The following is a 19,065-nucleotide window of genomic DNA, read 5'->3' as shown; positions in this document are numbered from 1 at the left end:
TTGGCACTGGGTAGCTTGCGCCAGAGCGAGCAACGAAGCTATAGCAACCGAAATTCTTATGATATTGTTCTTTACCCTAGGCTTTTGTCTCATACGAAAGTTCATGCATACTGCAAAAACATCTTGCACTTGGCTCTAGACCTTGACTTCTCACAGCGCAGACGAAGATCCCCATTCTAATAACTGCTTCCGGAGTGATCTGGTGAAGGAAAATCTGGTATGTCTTTAAAACTTCAACCACAAATCTGCTCAACGGGAACCGAAGTCCAGCTTTGAAGAAGCTTCAGAAGATCACAACTTCGTTTTCTTCGGGAGCAGGAACGACCCTGTCTACGTCAGCCCTCACAATAGACATATCTCGAAAATACCTTCCTCCCATATTATCAAGATGACTCTGTTTGATAGTTGATTTCCCGAAGACTGCATGACTTGGTCGCCAGGGCCGATCTTCAGAGTCTTCGCCTCCACTCTCCACATCATAGCTGTCGCTATCATCAATATCTTCAGACAAGCCTTTCAGTATCTCTTTAGTAATCTTCTCTGTATTTGTTTTTGCTATTGACTCAATAAATCCAGTAGTCTTCGCCTCAAGGAGCTTCTCCTCTTCGGTTAGCTTCGTCTCAGCAACTGTCTTCTTGTCTTGAGACATCTTCTCTTCGGAAATGACGAAAACATGTCCTTCAATCCGAAGCTCAAAAGCTTGAGAGCTATCAAGCGCTAGTAAGCACAAGTTATAAAATTGAGAAAATAAGGCAAATGGCACAAGCAGTGTATCAAGTGCAGTCGGTGTGAGTTCCTATTTATACGCCCGGTGCGCTCCAAGTTGGAGGGCCCCGTCTGTCATTAACTGTTGCTATTCTAGCAAAGGGAAGGTGTTTTTTCGGACCTTCGGCTTAGGGCCTTCATCTATGTCGCAATCTGAATTCGTCATTCTAACAAATTAATATTACGAGGGGCTACTGTTGGGGGCCTTCGTCTTTCGAAGGTCCTTAAAAACATGATTTAACAATGTTTCCCGAGTGTAATATATGAACAGGTGCCTTCGGACTCGGATCAGAACCACACAGTGTGAAAAGCACGAACAATACGAAGGTTGACGCAGCGCCGAAGCTACGCGCAAGGGAGCTTCGGCATAACGGTAAAAAAGGGAACCGACTTAAAAGGGAAAAAGACTATTTAGACCTCGGTGGACTACCTTAAAGTCATTAGCAAATGTAAAGGGCATGAATGTAATTTTACACGGGCTGTGTCACGTGCCTATAAATAGATGAACAGTACCCCCGTACTGTTCACGCTGACTTGTACTCATTTTTGCGTCACGCTTGTACTTTCATTTTCTATCAAGCCGAAGGTACAAATGTAATTCAATATTGTCATTATTCATTTGTTCATTTATGATTATATAATAAGAAATGTGTATGATGATGCTATATGTTTGTTCAAATTATCCCTTATGTTTTACATGCTTCATCCGCCCTTGATATGTTTATATATATGTTGAGATGATGAAGGTATGTCCTTCATGACCTTCGTCCGAAGATCATTATATCCTTAGGGAAATAATGTTCCGAAGGACGAATGGCATTAACAAATAACCTGTTTTTGTGTTGCCTTGTTGTCAATTTATAGCATTTGAGAACAAGTCCCCAACAGCTGCCTTCTACATGCATAAAGTTGATAATCCTTTTTTGCATTTTCCAATTATCATCAATCCAATGTGCAGTAACACACAAATATGACATGTTCTGAATAGATGTCCAAGTATCCATAATAAAACTAACACAACATGATAGTTTATTGAATTGTGCATACAATAGATTCTTTTCCTTCTTATAAAGTTCCATGATCTCTTTATGAACAGTAACACGAGACTTCGAAGGAAATGATGGTCATAATGATTTGATGAATTTCACAAAGTACCTATGTTGAGCAATACTGAACGGATACTCATGCATGATAATGGCATAATATAAAAGTCTCACACTAGCATTCTCATCATATTTATATGTTGCTATGGCATCCCCAATCTGACTAAGCATTTGTTGACCTTTCAAAACTTGATGCTTCATCCTTAAATGGTTACTAAAAGCCTTTGTGCCATTATAACTATCTGCCTTAGCTTTATGTGAACATCTTAGGCATTTAGCCCACTTTTTCTTAACAATAGAACCATCAGCTTCCTTAACCTCTACCTCATACCTTGTGAAGTGCTCCCAAACCCATGAAGTGAGCTTTTTTGCATTCTTGTCTATGTCATGTTCTTCTTCATTGTCTCCAACACTTCCTTGGCATTAGGCACTTGCACCTGTGCTTGTTGCAGCCACGCTGTGCTTGCACTTGCACTTGCGCCTGCACCTTGCACAACTATAACAAAAAAACAATTGTTAATGAAACTTAACTGGAAAAATTGAAAACAAACCTTTTGCAAGTGTTTGCACTAAAACAATATCTTTCGATGTCCTAGACTTGCACTAAAACATTAAGTCTTATTTTCGGCCAGTTTTTTTTGGCGGCCAGAAGCCGCCGAAAATAAGCCAGTTGCCGCCGAAAATAGCTTATTTTCGGCGGCAACTGGCTTATTTTCGGCGGCTTCTGGCCGCCGAAAATGACTGTAGCTGTTGTAGTGTGACTACGCGATGGTCTACACTCATGGATTTTATTTCTTTCCAACAAGCGGGCTAGCATCATCTTTACCAACAGAGGCATCAATAGTAGGTTCAAGTTCTCCTGTAGTTTGGTCATTCCTACCGGCATCGCCACCCTCCACACATAGAGCTTGCACATCCACATCCATGGCGCTGCAAATCAATATATGTAACTACATCACACTTTAGATTGATTGATGCTCTGCTTAACTTATAGAAATTAGAAAAAGTGTCCCAGCATACCTCACTGGTGGTTGTGGGAGCTTGGGAGCTTGAGTGATCTCAATCCCATCATCCATGACCTTGTTAATCAACCTGCAATAGGAACTAATTGCTAAACACAGACAAATCTACAAAAGCCTCCTGAACACAGCACATGAACACTAAGAAAACATGAACTAATTTATAATTGTTAAACATAATACGAGTTGAAATGTCCTATTCTTTCTTTTTCTAGATAGGAGAGAGCACGATACATGTATGCCATGGAATACTAGTATACTCAGTACATAAAAACTAGGATATGGAAATAGGAGCGAGGTCCCGTACTCTCGTTGCGGCCTCCTGCAGCTAGTTCTGGACGTTTTCAAAAACTAGAAAGAACGTGGAGTCCTTGGTCGCTAGTTCTGAACGCTAGAGTGCTGGTCTCATTCGCAATGTGTGCCTCGACTAGACTTCTCGACATCAATGGCAGGAGGAGCCTGTACCTATAGTTGAGATCCGTCGAGGACGAAGGTGGTATCGCGGGGAGCCGCGGACCAGGGGATGGAGACTTGCTTGGCTACTTGCTGCGCCGGCTCCGGTGAACTGCTTGCTGCGCTGGGGACCAGGGGGAGTCGACCGGCAGGGGATGGGTGAGCCGGTGACGTGCTGAGCTGAATTGCTTGCTACGCCGTCGCCGCTGCTATGCTTTGCCGTTGCGTGGTGCGAGTTTGAACGTGGAGTCCCTAAGACCCTAACCCTGACACGCTTCGGCTGTGAGCTTGTGAGGCAGCGGCTACTAGCAGGCTAGCATTGGGTTTGGAGACTTGTCTGACTTGGTGTCTTCCAACCAGCCCAAATAATAGTTATGGGCAAGTCATGTGATATAGGCAAGCCCATAGAACAGCTGAGTCGGGGTACCCGAGGGTCAGGTATCCGTATCCGACCGAGGGATTCGGGTAGTTTCCGGGTACTGACAATTCTGTATCCGACCCGTATCCAGAAGTACATCAACCAGGTAGTACCCGTATCCATCCCGTCAATAAAACTATCTGTATCTATATCCTAAAATTCGTGTTTTTTAACTATCTGTATCCGGTACCCAACCCGGGTAGCCGACCCGTTTTCATCCCTACTGTCTGGGTGGTCACGGCGATCGAAGACAATTGGGAACTCTGACTACCAGACATAGCGCGGGATGGCCGATTTTGCCACATGGACCTCCCAGTCGGCAGCCTTGAGGCGACACTTGTCGTTGTATGCCTCTGCTCCGTCAAAGATCATGAGGCACCCTATTAGCTTAGAGAAATCCTCGACGGGGACCTCCTGGTCCGCCGTCTTGGTCGGCTCTTCCTTCCTTGCCTTTTTGGCGGGTGGATTGGAGATGAAGCGCTTTAGGAGTTTGCACTCCCAAATCTTGTAATAGACGGGGAAGCCGTGGTTCTAACACGGCGAATCCATCAGTTTTTGGAAATGGTCGCCACCGCTTTTGGCCAGTGGGCTTGGGTGTTTGGTCCACAGTGGAGACTTCTTCGTCGTGCTGGGGATGATGGTTTATCTGGTTCTTATTGAGATGTTCCCAACGCTCCCTCTTCTTTTTGCTGGGCTCTCCAATTTTGTGCGGGCCCTTTCCCTTGCAGAAAATAGCCCCCACTGCTTCCTCCCCGTCAGTGAACTTGGTCGCTAGGTTGAACAGGTTAGCAGTCATCTTTGGTCTCCCTGCCCAAGCTCGTGGGTGAGAGCCTCGTTTGTGGTGCCATAGATGAAGACATTCACTATGTCGGTGTTAGTGGCATTGGGGAGTTCATTTATCTTCTGAGAAAACCTCCGGATGTAATCCTGGATGCTCTCCCCACTCTTCTAGGTGCACCTCTTTAGGTCCCAGGAACTTCCTGGCCGCTTGTAGGTGGCTTGGAAATTCCCAACAAAGGCCTTCCATAAGTCTGCCTAGTCGTGGATGGTTCTGGCTGGCAGGTGCTCGAGCTAGGCCCTCGCTCCCTTCATCAGGTGGATGGGAAAGAACTAGATGATGAGGTGGTCATGTTTGATTCCCGCCATGTGACATGCGAGGCGGTAATCTTCTAGCCATATGCCTGGTTCGAAGACCTGTCGTATTTGGAAATGTTAGTCGATGCTCTCACCTTTGAAGGGTAATGTGCCCTGCGTATCACACATCCGAAGGCGCGCGGCCCCAACCAGGGTGGGTTGAGGGTATGCTCGTGTCTTCTTTCATGTGGCTTCTCTACCTCTTCTTGATCCCGGCGTAGGTTGTTAAGGATGTGCCGTGCATCGCGGATGCCTTCGATATGGTCATTCATGGGGACACGTGTCCTTGTGGATTGAGAAGGTTGTGCCCGCCTGCTCCAAGATGAGGTCGTTTGTAGACCATAGCTTTTCGTCCCGAGGGGGAACTACTGATCGATCTCGGCTTGCTGCATAGTGGCCATCTCGGCTTGGCGCTAGCACTGGTACTTCTCTTGTTTGGGGCCTCTTTGTCTCCCCCGCCATTGACATTTCGTGGTGGCGTTGCTATGAAGCAGGCCCTTTTCGACACTTCATCAGCATCAGAGTTAGCCCCGATCGAGCCGTGCCTCGAATCGTCCTGGAGCAAGTCAAGGACGGATGTCGGTTGGTGACTGATGACGGCCACCAAAATTGAAGACGAGGCTTCCACCGCCTTTTTCTTGTTGGTGTCAGCACGCCTGTTGAGGCGCCGCTTCAAGGTAGTGGTGCGCCTTTTTAGGCATCGCTTCTCTGCCTTGCTCTTGTTGGAGCATGTGAATTGTGTGCCCATGGTGGTAGGCACGTTGAGGGTGGCGAGGTGGAGCTTGCCAGTTGCGGTGGCGAGGAAGTCGAGGGTGCCGAACATGATGTGGCTCCCTAGGGCGAAGGTCTCACCGCTGGTGAATGCTGATGATTAGGACATTTGAGCGAAAAGTGTCACTTGGCACACTAACAGGCCCCTACTTGGCGCGCCAACTATCGTGGTTTCGGACCCATGGGACAATAAGATTTGTGTTCGGCAGGGGTTCTAGCGCGGACTCGCTCCAATTGGTGAATCACTAGGACTCAACGAGAGATCTGAGAAACGGGGTTTATACTGGTTCGGGTTTGCACTCTACTCCATTGTAGTGTTGATCGTAGTATTGCTAAAGGCGTGTTACAACTAGTGTGCTCATTTGTGAAGAAGAAAGAGGGTATGCCCTTTTATAGTTCAAGGGTAGGACCTCAAAGGGGTGACTTTCTCTCTACTTGGTATTAGGTCGATCAGTTGCCTTGGCTTGATGTATTGCTCCAGGTGTTGTGTTGTCCGTAGGGTCATGTGTAGCCATTCTCCTAGTGTGGCATATTTTCTCGCTCATTCATCATATGGGTCCCTGTACCGAGTCCACCGCTGACATCTTTGTAGTGGTGTGCGGTGGGTCCCACGGGTTAGTCCCATGGCACGGTAGCACATAGCACAGCTTCGCTTATCGTCATGGGCCTGCATCACTTGCCAGCGTGCGCAGGAATACACTAGGTATGGTGTATCCATAGTGTCCTTTACAGTATGCAAGTCATTGTAGAGACTCTGACACCGAGGTCCCTATGAATAGGGTTTATTGGCCCCTTATGTCAGCAGGGGTTTCTTTGAGACAATACATGATGGCGTACTGTCGGTATTCGATAGGGACCTTTCGACACCGTACCCAAAGCCTGGACGTGGTTTGGTGATGACTCGTCTTGTTATGTTGCGGGGTCAGCAGCATTAGGTTGACCCCTCCCTTACCTCAACTAGATTGACATGGAATCTGGTCATCCACTCTGCCTCGCGAGGTTGCTCGGCTAGGACTTGGTCGTCCGCTCCGCCTCACGAGGTTGCTCGACAGGGACTTGGTTGTTTGCTCCGCCTCGTGGGGTTCCTCGGAAGGGACTTGGTCGCCCGCTCCGCTTCACAAAGTTTCTTGGTAGGGACTTGGTCGGTGGGTCATTTTAAGGAGTTTCCTGGTCTTCATTTGGGCACCTCGTTCCTAGGTGCCCGACATATAACTATCCCAATACATAATATCATAGATTACTTTTGATCCTCTATAGAATATTAAATGCTAGAATATGGGAGAGCATGAGATGTTAGTTACTTGGATGGTTAATATTTTAATGTATGTAATCACGTGCCCAAGCAGTAACTCCCTTAAGATACAACTTTCTTCTCTTTCCTCTTAACTCTCTTGCCACATCATCAAAAATGCTTGTGTCATGTGTTAAATGTGTATGATACTATGGATTGGGAATAGCCTTAAAGAGCAACTTTAGGAGACTGTTGGTATCTTTTCTATTTTAAAGAAATTACGTTTTTTGGCAAAAAAAACTTTCTAACTGTCTCCTAAGCTACTTCATTTGATCAATCTCATATTAGTTCCTAGGGCCTTGATCACACCCTAATGTATCACTTTTGGCTACTGGAGCAGGTGTGTGGTTACACATGTTCAGACTAAATTTCTTAAGAACATCTTGTATGTATGCATTTTGATATGGACCTAATGCCTCTTTTGCTCTATCTTGGTGGATCTCCATTTCTAAGACATAAGATGCCTCCCCGGAATCTTTCGTACCAAAGTGCAAGGACAGAAACCTTTTGATTTCTAATAGCATATTCTTATTAATTCTCACTAATAGGGTACCATCCATATATACCACAAGAAATAGGAATATCCCATTCTTAAACTTTGCATAAATTGTCCTTCATATTTCCTTCAAACCCAAAATTGTTGATGGTCTTAGTAAACTTGAGATACCACCGTCTTAAGGCTTGTTTTAATCCATAAATAAATTTTTACTTAGGCTTTGTTTGGTTATTCTAATTACATGTGGATTGGAGTGTATTGGAATGGATTAGGATGAATTTTGACTTGCTATGGATTTAAACCGACTCAATACCAATCCACATGGATTAGCATAAAACCAAACAATCCCTTAGGGAATGTTGTCTTTGGATCCATATGATGCAACTCTAAATCATAATAAGCGACAATAACCATAATAACTCTAAAGTAATCTTTTGTCAAAATAGGTGAGTAGGTCTCGTTATAATCAATTTTTTCTCTAATTGAAACCTTTAGCTACAAGTATTGCTTTAAATCTTTCCACATCCTCTTTGGAGTCATGTTTCATCTTGTAGATCCATTTGCAACATATTGTTTTTACTCCCTTAGAAATTTCTACTAAGCTTCAAATCTGATTGATACTCATTGATCTCATTCATCTCCTATGGCCATAAGCCATTTTGAAGAGTTAGGACTTCTCATGGCTTCCTTAAAAGAGGTAAGATCACTCTTGGTGTCTATATCCTTAATTATATAAATCACATCTTCACTTACGTAAACCTCACAATTATGGAGAATCATTGATTTCCTATTTGTCTAGGATCTTCTTATGTTTTTTGAACAGGTTCACCGCTCTCTTCATGAGGCCACTTTGGTTTCTCATCTATAGGGGTCGTGATCTGGGACACCATGGCTGAAGCCTCTGAGACACTAAAGTCTGCATTTGAAGGATCGACAACAAGTGCTGCATTAATAGATGTTGCAACTACAACATGTATCGAGAAGAAAGGCTAAAAAATCATAGAAATTGAGGTGCAACTATCGTTGTTTCGGGCACTAGGGACACAATAGAATTTGTGTTCGGTGTGGGAGGCTAGCGTGGACTCACCCCGAATGGTAAATCAAGGGATTCGAATAGGGAGTTTATAGTGGTTCAGGCTTGTGCCCTAGTCAGTGTACTGTTGATCGTAGTATTGCTCTAAGGATTGCATTACAAAGGGTGCTCGAGTATTGCTCTAAGGATCACATTACAAAGGGTGCTCGTGTGAGAATAAGAGGAGAGTCCCCCTTTTACAGTTCAAGGGGGGTTCTTACAAGGGTACTTGTTGTCCGAAGGAGGACGCGACCTATTGTCTAAAGTAGTCTTGCTGACGTTGTTCACCAGATGTCGTATTCTGGTTCATGCATAGTCATACGCCTAGTTTGGCAATCCCCCCATCTAACTAGTATACAGGTTACTGTAGCGACTCTGGTGCTGAGATCCTTTGTAGCGACGCCTGGCAAGACCCCACTACCACTAGACAGAGTCAAGGGATACTGAGGCCGTGCGTGGCGATGTCTCGTCCCATTGTTAGAGACACTATCACCCCTTTTGATGAGTAAATGGATGACATCTATATGGTTAAGGCTCAATCAATCATAGATTCCCAAGCTCAAGAGAAGATGACGTCTAGAATCTGCCAGAAATCAGCGACGCCTGTTTCTTGGCCTAAAGGCCTTGTACATCCTAGAGTTGCTCGGCCACCCCCTTGACCACTGCCTGAGTGGAGGATGGCTCCAATTCAAGTGGGGTAGGATGATGAGAACATCACATACAAACAATGCATGAATCGACAACACGAGCACATGCACGACAACTAAATCTCTAGGTTTGTTCTAACCTAGTCAATTATGTTTTATAGCTAATGATTGGTGTCATAGATGTTTTGATGATTAGGAACCTTCGAGAGGACCAACAAGGACTTGAGAAAGGCCAAGATATCAAGGAGGAGAAGCTAGGGCATTCACCACAAGAGAAAGTCAAGTCCGACTCAACTTCGTCTCCACCTCGGTGTTCAGGACCAGTCTGCACTAAAACGGACGCCTAGGATGCATCTGAATTCCGATTAGGTTGGGCTTTATATGAATGGAAAGATAAGGAGATAAGATTTCCAACCCAACTGGTCCCACCTTAAAATTCATCTGAAGTCAATGTGAATCATCGAAACAAGGTAGCATTTAGATTCTGTTTTGGTGCTGCAATATCGTCTATTGGGCCATTGGGTCGTGTATCGTGTTGGAGCCCATTAGGGGTAGCTCCAGGGGTTGTGCATGCCCCTTACCTCTATTTTAACATCAGCAGCCACCACATTAGGGTTTGGGTTTGTGACACTCCAGGTGTCAGTTTCGTGTTACGTCGGGAGATTTATCCTAATCTCGAATGCTCAGTAAAAATTTCATATTATTCATATTATTCATTCACGTTTCACCGAATTCGGAGTTATTTAGTCTCACAGAAGGCCGAATTTGGAGCCTATTGAAACTTTTATTTCTCGGCACAAATGCGAACTCGATAATCAATCTCGATTTATAAATCTCGTCTAAAGCTCATTTAATCAAACGCTCGACAACTGCTAGTTGAGCTGTGTCTGAATCCGATTCCTCGACCTTCGGTCTATGTCCGACTAATTATTCCGAGTCCGTACTCTCAAATGGAATCCTCAGTATGTCGTCCTCTAATTAATTCTTACTCGACTCAGCCTAATATCTTGTGTCTGCATTGAATTCCAAACCCACATCGACAGAGCTTTTAAAAATATCACGCTTTGCCTTCTACGACTAAAAATCCGAACGCCAGTCGTATCCCGAGACAATTTATTTTTGAATCATGCATAGAGAATTATTGCCGAGCAAAGTCAAATCAAACTCTCGGCCGAATTAATTGCTCAATCGTCCGTTCGTCCGAACTCTCGCTCACTCTGTTTTGCGTACAGACGAAATCCATAGGAGCATTTGTATTTCGCGAAATAATTAGTGTTCCGATAATCCGTGTTTAATCCAAACGCCATAAAATAAAATAGAAATAAATTAGCGCGGGCCGGTTTAGAGTTTGGGCCAGCCCAACCCAGCCCATTTGGCCTATGAGAAAACCCTAACCCTAGTGCCTTGTCACACCCGGGTTTTGGGACACCAAGACCCGGGCGCGAACATAATCACCAGGTGTGCTGGGACCAAGTCTCACACATATGATGAATCATGGCACATGATCGAATGTCACAACTTTACTATATAATAGGAGTTCTATACAAAATAAAAAAATAATTACATTATAAGGAGACAACGGTCCAGCAACCCAAAGTTGACTGGGAGACGACGACCTAGACCTCTCACGAACTCGTCACAGCATCCTTCATGCGCCTCATCCTGTGGTACCTATTCTTGACCTATGGGGGGTGTGAGACAGCAAGAGTGAGCTCACATACGTTCATCGCTCAACAAGTTGTGGGGAATAATGTGCATGAACTCGCTAAAGGTGGGAGCTCACGTGAAGTGTAAGGCTTACCAAAGAGGATGATTAGAGCTGAGCATTGCTTTTAAAGTTGGTCAAAATTTTATTAGCAATTACTAAATATAAGTAAATACCAACCCAATTAAGTAGTAGAACAAAAGTAACAACCTCACCTGCGATGCAATGCATATGACAAATTGAGTTTAGGTTCCATAATTTAATCATGTGAGTGTCCGAGCTGCTCATCACCGTGAGCACGGCTAGTATACCAGTTTTACACTCTGCAGAGGTTGCGCATCTTTACCCACAAGTCATGTTACCCATCTGCCAAGAGACGGCCAATCCCATACACCTCTTCCGAGGAGGCGAGGCAGGGTAACACTACGAGGCCTTTACAAAGTTCCGCTAGCTTCAGAAAACCCGGTACAGTTTATAGGAAGCTCCAATGCAGGAATCCCTCGCATGACCGCCATCGCAACAAAATCATCCCAAGGGCCTCCCTACACTGACCACTCCCCTACTGCCCTTGCCCCTTTCGGGTAAGGTAGTCATCCACTAGCTTTCCTAATTAATCAGCCAAGGGCGTCCATAAACCCTTGTGGTAGCACTGTTTTCCCGGGTGGTTCTCCATGTTCCAATTAACATAATGATCTTATCATGAACAATAAATAACAACTGATAATAAAAGTATAATCATGAATAAAATGTATCTCCATACCCATAACCACATAAAGAAATAGCAGGTACTACCCAAAAAGTGTAGTGGTAATCAAGGTATAAAGATAGTCAAACTGGGGTAACCTATTGGGTCCCATCAAAATTAACCTATGCAGATCATTATGATTAATTAGAACATGAGTGGGTAAAACAAGTGATCAAGGGCACAACTTGCCTGGCACTTGAGATTCTAGGTACCAACTTGCTCTTCAGATTCTCGAAATCTCACGCTAGTCGTAGCAATACAAACAAACAGTGTATAGGCAAAATTTAACATCACACCAAACTTATATGCAAAATACATATTAATAATATACATATTGAAATAAGATCACAGGGACAGGAATTATTAATTTTGGAGTTATAGAGTTTAAGTTATGAATTTCTGAAGTTATTTAGTACCTAGAATAGATTAACTCAAGTGAACAATTTTATTCCAAGTTACATGGCTAAAAAGTGTTACTAGTTGATAGAAAATATTAATACAAAATTATTGCAACCAGAATGGATCAATTTGGAGTTAGAATGAATTAAATATGAATTAAACAAGTTTCTAGAATTATTTTTGTATTAAAAATCAATTTCTGTAATTAATTATCCATTTTCATTATTCTCTGGACCGAACACTAATTACAGAGAACTCCGGGGAAAATCCAGAAGTTTTCCCCAGACTCATATTCACCTCGCGTGGATGGCGGGTTAATTCATAAATAATAGAAGGTCTCATGTGTAAAACGACACGGCCGAAGCGGTATCAGCCATGTTGGGCCGTCTGATCGACTGCTAGCGGCCACGATTAGATCAAACCATATTAAACCCTCGCTCTCACCAGACACCATCGGATCCCTAATGCACGACCCAGATTTAAAATAAACGCGTCCGATCGCATCCGTCCGGGGCCAGATAAACGACCCAGATGAATCCAGCGAACCGGTAAGATCTGATCTAATCTCCACCGCTGCCCTTGGATCTAACGGCGCACAGCGCCCCAACCTGGATGCCGCCGACGACGACAGATGGCACCCAAATCGCGGCGGCGCCATCGCTGTACCATGCCCGAGCTCGATCCCGAGCCCAAATCGCCATCGCTACCCGGTGAAAACCGAATTGAAGGACCATCGAAACGGAGGAGAAGATCTGTACCGAGGATTACGAAGCGACGCCTCCTAGCATCGACGCGCGGCGGATCCGCGGCCAAGGCGATGCTCCGGTGAAGAATTCGCCGGTGTAGAAAGCTACCGATCCGATGCCGACCCACGAACGTCTTCCCCGGGCCCCGGCGACGCTTCTCGACCGCAAACCAGAGATGGGGCGCAAGTGCAGCAGTGTCTCCACCATCGGCGGAAAATCTGCGGCGGCACAGACGGCTCTCGCTCACACCCTGTCGCGGCGGTGGTCGCGGCCGCAGATTTATACCCAGGCGGCGCTCGGAGTCCGAGCGGGTGCGAGCAGCGAGATCCGCGGGTCGGCCAGGTGTGGAGGGATCCCAGCGCTTAAGGTGTCGTGCGCCATGGAAGCCGAGCTGGGGGGTTTGCCGAGGCGAGTCGCCGCGGCAATGGCGTACAGCGGCGGCGCACAGTCTGGGAGGCGGGTTAGGGTTTGGGTGCACGCGCTTTATGGTCGGGTAATCGCGCGTGGAGAAGATCCCGGGACGTGGCCCGCCATGCTCGGGATGTGGTTGACGGGGAGGACGGATGGAGTCCGCGCGCACGAGTTCGTTCTGAGGCTTACGGTGTTGAAGATGGGCCTGACAGTGGGCCCCAGATGTCAGCGAGAAAACCCGCGCGCGCGCTTCAACTGAGAGGGACCCTGGCATGCGGGCCCATATCTCAGCTGGAAACGGTAGGGTGGGCACCTCGGACACGCGGAATGACAGGTAGGTCCCACGAGGCAGTCGCACAAGGGCGCGGTTGGTCGGGCCGCGCAGGAGCGAATTCAAGTGGGCCGATCGGCGAAGGTGGAGAAGTGGGCTGAAATCGAGAGCAGGGCCCAGTTAGGGTTAGGTTTTGTTTTATTCATTTCTTTTCTATTCATTTTCCTTTTTATTTTCAAACTTAGAGTTTTAAATTCAAATCCTGTGTTCAGTTTTTCCTCAACTTATATTGTGAAATCATAGATACCAATTTTGGGGTATTTTTAGGTATATATGTTATTTATATTTCTATGTCATTTTCTCTTTTTCTTTCTCTTCTCTCCTTTTTCTTATTTTCAAACCCTAATTTTGATTGAGGATTTAATCCAACTTTCAGAATTATTATTTTATTATCATTATCCTTATTATTTTATTTAATGCACAAACATATAAAAACTCCAACAAAATGCACTTTCTTTTATTTTGTATCATTTGTTTTTAATTAAGCACTATTAATTATATGTGTGCTCTTTTTATGATGCAAATAAGGCACATAAAATTGAGGAATTCACTCTGTATTCTTTGTATACAAATTTGAGTATTACAAATCCTACCCCCCTTAAAAATAATCTCGTCCTCGAGATTAGTAGAAAAGGGATGCAACCAGTTTGGTTTAGGAATCAAAAGTTTTGTTTCAAGTTTTTTTATACTCGCTAGTAGATGATTTGGAAAATATGGATATATATGTCTAGCCATCTATTATGTCAGATGAGGTACGATTATGGCAAGTATAGGTTGTGGCAAGGAAGAGTATAATAAGGAAAGACTTCATCCTGAACTGTGGATCTTGATTCCGCTGGCGATTCAACTTGATCTTTGAAGTCTTGAGTTGATGTTTATCCTTCTTTGACGTGGTTGGTGTTCTTTGGCCTTTCTTCTTGGAGTTGACATCCGTGTTAAGGACATATAGTTAGGATAGCCGGGGTACACGAGGTAGGTAGGTTTGAGCAGAGTTTTACTTTGCTTTTTGAACAAATGGGTTAGGCAACCTATGATGTATGTTAGGTTGTTGTTTACGGACGAGTTAGTCCAAGGTATTAATTTAGGGTAAGGTATGTTTATAGAATTAGGGCCTAATTTTTGTCGCCAACATTATCTAACTTATTTAAGTAACTCAAATTTGGATTAGATCATGGTTGTTATTCTAGAGTGGGATCAATAAGCTAATTAGGGCAAGATGAATCCATAAGGATAAGGTAGAATCTTTTGAGGTCAGTTAGATCTATTAAGATGGGGTAAGTAAAGTGGTTAGGATAAGATGAATTCCATCAAGATAAGATGAATCCATTAAGGTAAGAGTGAATTTTCTAAGGTAAGACAGATCTATTAGGATGAGATGGATCTTTAATGAAGGATAATCTAGGTTGATTAGTTATTTTATAAATATTCTTCTTTAACCCTAGATGTATATGCAGATGCAATTGTGGACATTACTCCACAACTCATCACACTCAATCAAAGATCCAAATCAGACAAGTATCATAAGAACAAACATTGAAGTTCATAGATATAAAAAAATATTTTTTTTTTGTTCATAAGAGTAGGTCCCTTATTCTTAAAGGTCTGTTTAGGTGCAGGATTTCAAAGTGTGAAATCCACTTTTGTCTTTAGAAGTGAAAAGGTAAGAGTAATCAGAGTAAAGCGGAATTAGATGAGAAAAGATTAAGAGAAGTTTAGAAAAGAATCAGAGTAGCAAAGGTAAGTAAGTATTGGTTGTCCAGTTCTATCTAGGTTTCGTCCTACAGTCAACATTCCTCTGATACCACTTCTGTCACACCCGGGTTTTGGGACACCAAGACCCGGGCACGAACATAATCACCAGGTGTGCTGGGACCAAGTCTCACACATATGATGAATCATGGCACAGGATTGAATGTCACAACTTTACTATATAATAGGAGTTCTATACAAAATAAAAAAATAATTACATTATAAGGAGACAACGGTCCAGCAACCCAAAGTTGACTGGGAGACGACGGCCTAGACCTCTCACGAACTCGTCACAGCATCCTTCATGCGCCTCATCCTGTGGTACCTGTTCTTGACCTGTGGGGGGTGTGAGACAGCAAGAGTGAGCTCACATACGTTCATCGATCAACAAGTTGTGGGGAATAATGTGCATGAACTCGCTAAAGGTGGGAGCTCACGTGAAGTGTAAGGCTTACCAAAGAGGATGGTTAGAGCTGAGCATTGCTTTTAAAGTTGGTCAAAATTTTATTAGCAATTACTAAGTATAAGTAAATACCAACCCAATTAAGTAGTAGAACAAAAGTAACAACCTCACCTGCGATGCAATGCATATGACAAATTGAGTTTAGGTTCCATAATTTAATCATGTGTGCGTCCGAGCTGCTCATGACCGTGAGCACGGCTAGTATACCAGTTTTACACTCTGCAGAGGTTGCGCATCTTTACCCTGCTCATGACCGTGAGCACGGCTAGTATACCAGTTTTACACTCTGCAGAGGTTGCGCATCTTTACCCACAAGTCATGTTACCCATCTGCCAAGAGACGACCAATCCCATACACCTCTTCTGAGGAGGCGAGGCAGGGTAACACTATGAGGCCTTTACAAAGTTCCACTAGCTTCAGAAAACCCGCTACAGTTTATAGGAAGCTCCAATGCAGGAATCCCTCGCATGACCGCCATCGCAGCAAAATCATCCCAAGGGCCTCCCTACACTGACCACTCCCCTACTGCCCTTGCCCCTTTCGGGTAAGGTAGTCATCCACTAGCTTTCCTAATTAATCAGCCAAGGGCGTCCATAAACCCTTGTGGTAGCACTGTTTTCCCGGGTGGTTATCCATGTTCCAATTAACATAATGATCTTATCATGAACAATAAATAACAACTGATAATAAAAGTATAATCATGAATAAAATGTATCTCCATACCCATAACCACATAAAGCAATAGCAGGTACTACCCAAAAAGTGTAGTGGTAATCAAGGTATAAAGATAGTCAAACTAGGGTAACCTATTGGGTCCCATCAAAATTAACCTATGCAGATCATTATGATTAATTAGAACATGAGTGGGTAAAAGAAGTGATCAAGGGCACAACTTGCCTGGCACTTGAGATTCCAGGTACCAACTTGCTCTTCAGATTCTCGAAATCTCACGCTAGTCGTAGCAATACAAACAAACAGTGTATAGGCAAAATTTAACATCACACCAAACATATATGCAAAATACATATTAATAATATACATATTGAAATAAGATCACAGGAACAGGACTTATTAATTTTGGAGTTATAGAGTTTAAGTTATGAATTTCTGAAGTTATTTAGTACCTAGAATAGATTAACTCAAGTGAACAATTTTATTCCAAGTTACATGGCTAAAAAGTGTTACTAGTTGATAGAAAATATTAATACAAAATTATTGCAACCAGAATGGATCAATTTGGAGTTAGAATGAATTAAATATGAATTAAACAAGTTTCTAGAATTATTTTTGTATTAAAAATCAATTTCTGTAATTAATTATCCATTTTCATTATTCTCTGGACCGAACACTAATTACAGAGAACTCCGGGGCAAATCCAGAAGTTTTTCCCAGACTCATATTCACCCCGCGTGGATGGCGGGTTAATTCATAAATAATAGAAGGTCTCATGTGTAAAACGACACGGCCGAAGCGGTATCAGCCATGTTGGGCCGTCCGATCGACTGCTAGCGGCCACGATTAGATCAAACAATATTAAACCCTCGCTCTCACCAGACACCATCGGATCCTTAATGCACGACCCAGATTTAAAATAAACGCGTCCGATCGCATCCGTCCGGGGCCAGATAAACGGCCTAGATGAATCCAGCGAACCGGAAAGATCTGATCTAATCTCCACCGCTGCCCTTGGATCTAACGGCGCACAGCGCCCCAACCCTGGATGCCGCCGGCGACGACAGATGGCACCCAAATCGCGGCGGTGCCATCGCTGTACCATGCCCGAGCTCGATCCCGAGCCCAAATCGCCATCGCTACCCGGTGAAAACCGAATTGAAGGACCATCGAAACGGAGGAGAAGATCTGTACCGAGGATTACGAAGCGACGCCTCCTAGCGTCGAAGCGCGGCGGATCCGCGGCCAAGGCGATGCTCCGGTGAAGAATTCGCCGGTGTAGAACGCTACCGATCCGATGCCGACCCACGAACGTCTTCCCCGGGCCCCGGCGACGCTTCTCGACCGCAAACCAGAGACGGGGCACAAGCGCAGTAGCGTCTCCACCGTCGGCGGAAAATCTGCGGCGGCACAGACGGCTCTCGCTCACACCCTGTCGCGGCGGTGGTCGTGACCGCAGATTTATACCCAGGCGGTGCCCGGAGTCCAAGCGGGTGCGAGCAGCGAGATCCACGGGTCGGCCAGGTGTGGAGGGATCCCAGCGCTTAAGGTGTCGTGCGCCATGGAAGCCGAGTTGGGGGGTTTGCCGAGGCGAGTCGCCGTGGCAATGGCGTACAGCGGCGGCGCACAGGCTGGGAGGCGGGTTAGGGTTTGGGTGCACGCGCTTTATGGTCGGGTAATCGCGCGTGGAGAAGATCCCGGGACGTGGCCCGCCATGCTCGGGATGTGGTTGACGGGGAGGACGGACAGAGTCCGCGCGCACGAGTTCGTTCCGAGGCTTACGGTGTTGAAGATGGGCCTGACAGTGGGCCCCAGATGTCAGCGAGAAATCCCGCTCGCGCGCTTCAACTGAGAGGGACCCTGGCATGCGGGCCCATATCTCAGCTAGAAACGGCAGGGTGGGCACCTCGGACACGCGGAATGATAGGTAGGTCCCACGAGGCAGCCGCACAAGGGCGCGGTTGGTCGGGCCGCGCAGGAGCGAATTCTAGTGGGCCGATCGGCGAAGGTGGAGAAGTGGGCTGAAATCGAGAGCAGGGCCCAGTTAGGGTTAAGTTTTGTTTTATTCATTTCTTTTCTATTCATTTTCCTTTTTATTTTCAAACCTAGAGTTTTAAATTCAAATCCTGTGTCCAGTTTTTCCTCAACTTATATTGTGAAATCATAGATACCAATTTTGGGGTATTTTTAGGTATATATGTTATTTATATTTCTATGTCATTTTCTCTTTTACTTTCTCTTCTCTCCTTTTTCTTATTTTCAAACCCTAATTTTGATTGAGGATTTAATCCAACTTTTAGAATTATTATTTTATTATCATTATCCTTATTATTTTATTTAATGCACAAACATATAAAAACTCCAACAAAATGCACTTTCTTTTATTTTGTATCATTTGTTTTTAATTAAGCACTATTAATTATATGTGTGCTCTTTTTATGATGCAAATAAGGCACATAAAATTGAGGAATTCACTCTGTATTCTTTGTATACAAATTTGAGTATTACATGCCTCCTCTATAAATATGAATTCCTCTCCCCTTGCACTTGGCAATTTTTTCACCTACCCCCTAGCCGCCACTTTCTTTTCTGTCTGGCTTCTTCCTCCCACGCGCAGCAGCAGGCGCCCCTCTTCCTCCCTACTTCATGGCAGCAGCATGCCAGCGCGCAGGGGC

The 19,065-nt window shown here is 44.7% G+C and overlaps 1 pseudogene; it reads right to left on the bottom strand.

Annotated features, from left to right (window-relative positions):
* Nucleotides 1-1,832: 1,832 nt before the first annotated feature.
* LOC109939531 (uncharacterized) lies at nucleotides 1,833-2,944 on the bottom strand (annotated as a pseudogene).
* Between the last annotated feature and the right edge of the window lie 16,121 nt (nucleotides 2,945-19,065).

The sequence above is a fragment of the Zea mays genome, chromosome 5 (assembly GCF_902167145.1).
Source record: "Zea mays cultivar B73 chromosome 5, Zm-B73-REFERENCE-NAM-5.0, whole genome shotgun sequence".
NCBI classification, from domain to species: domain Eukaryota; kingdom Viridiplantae; phylum Streptophyta; class Magnoliopsida; order Poales; family Poaceae; genus Zea; species Zea mays.
Note: the sequence above shows the minus strand (reverse complement) of the source record. Positions and strands in the feature narration are given on the sequence as shown.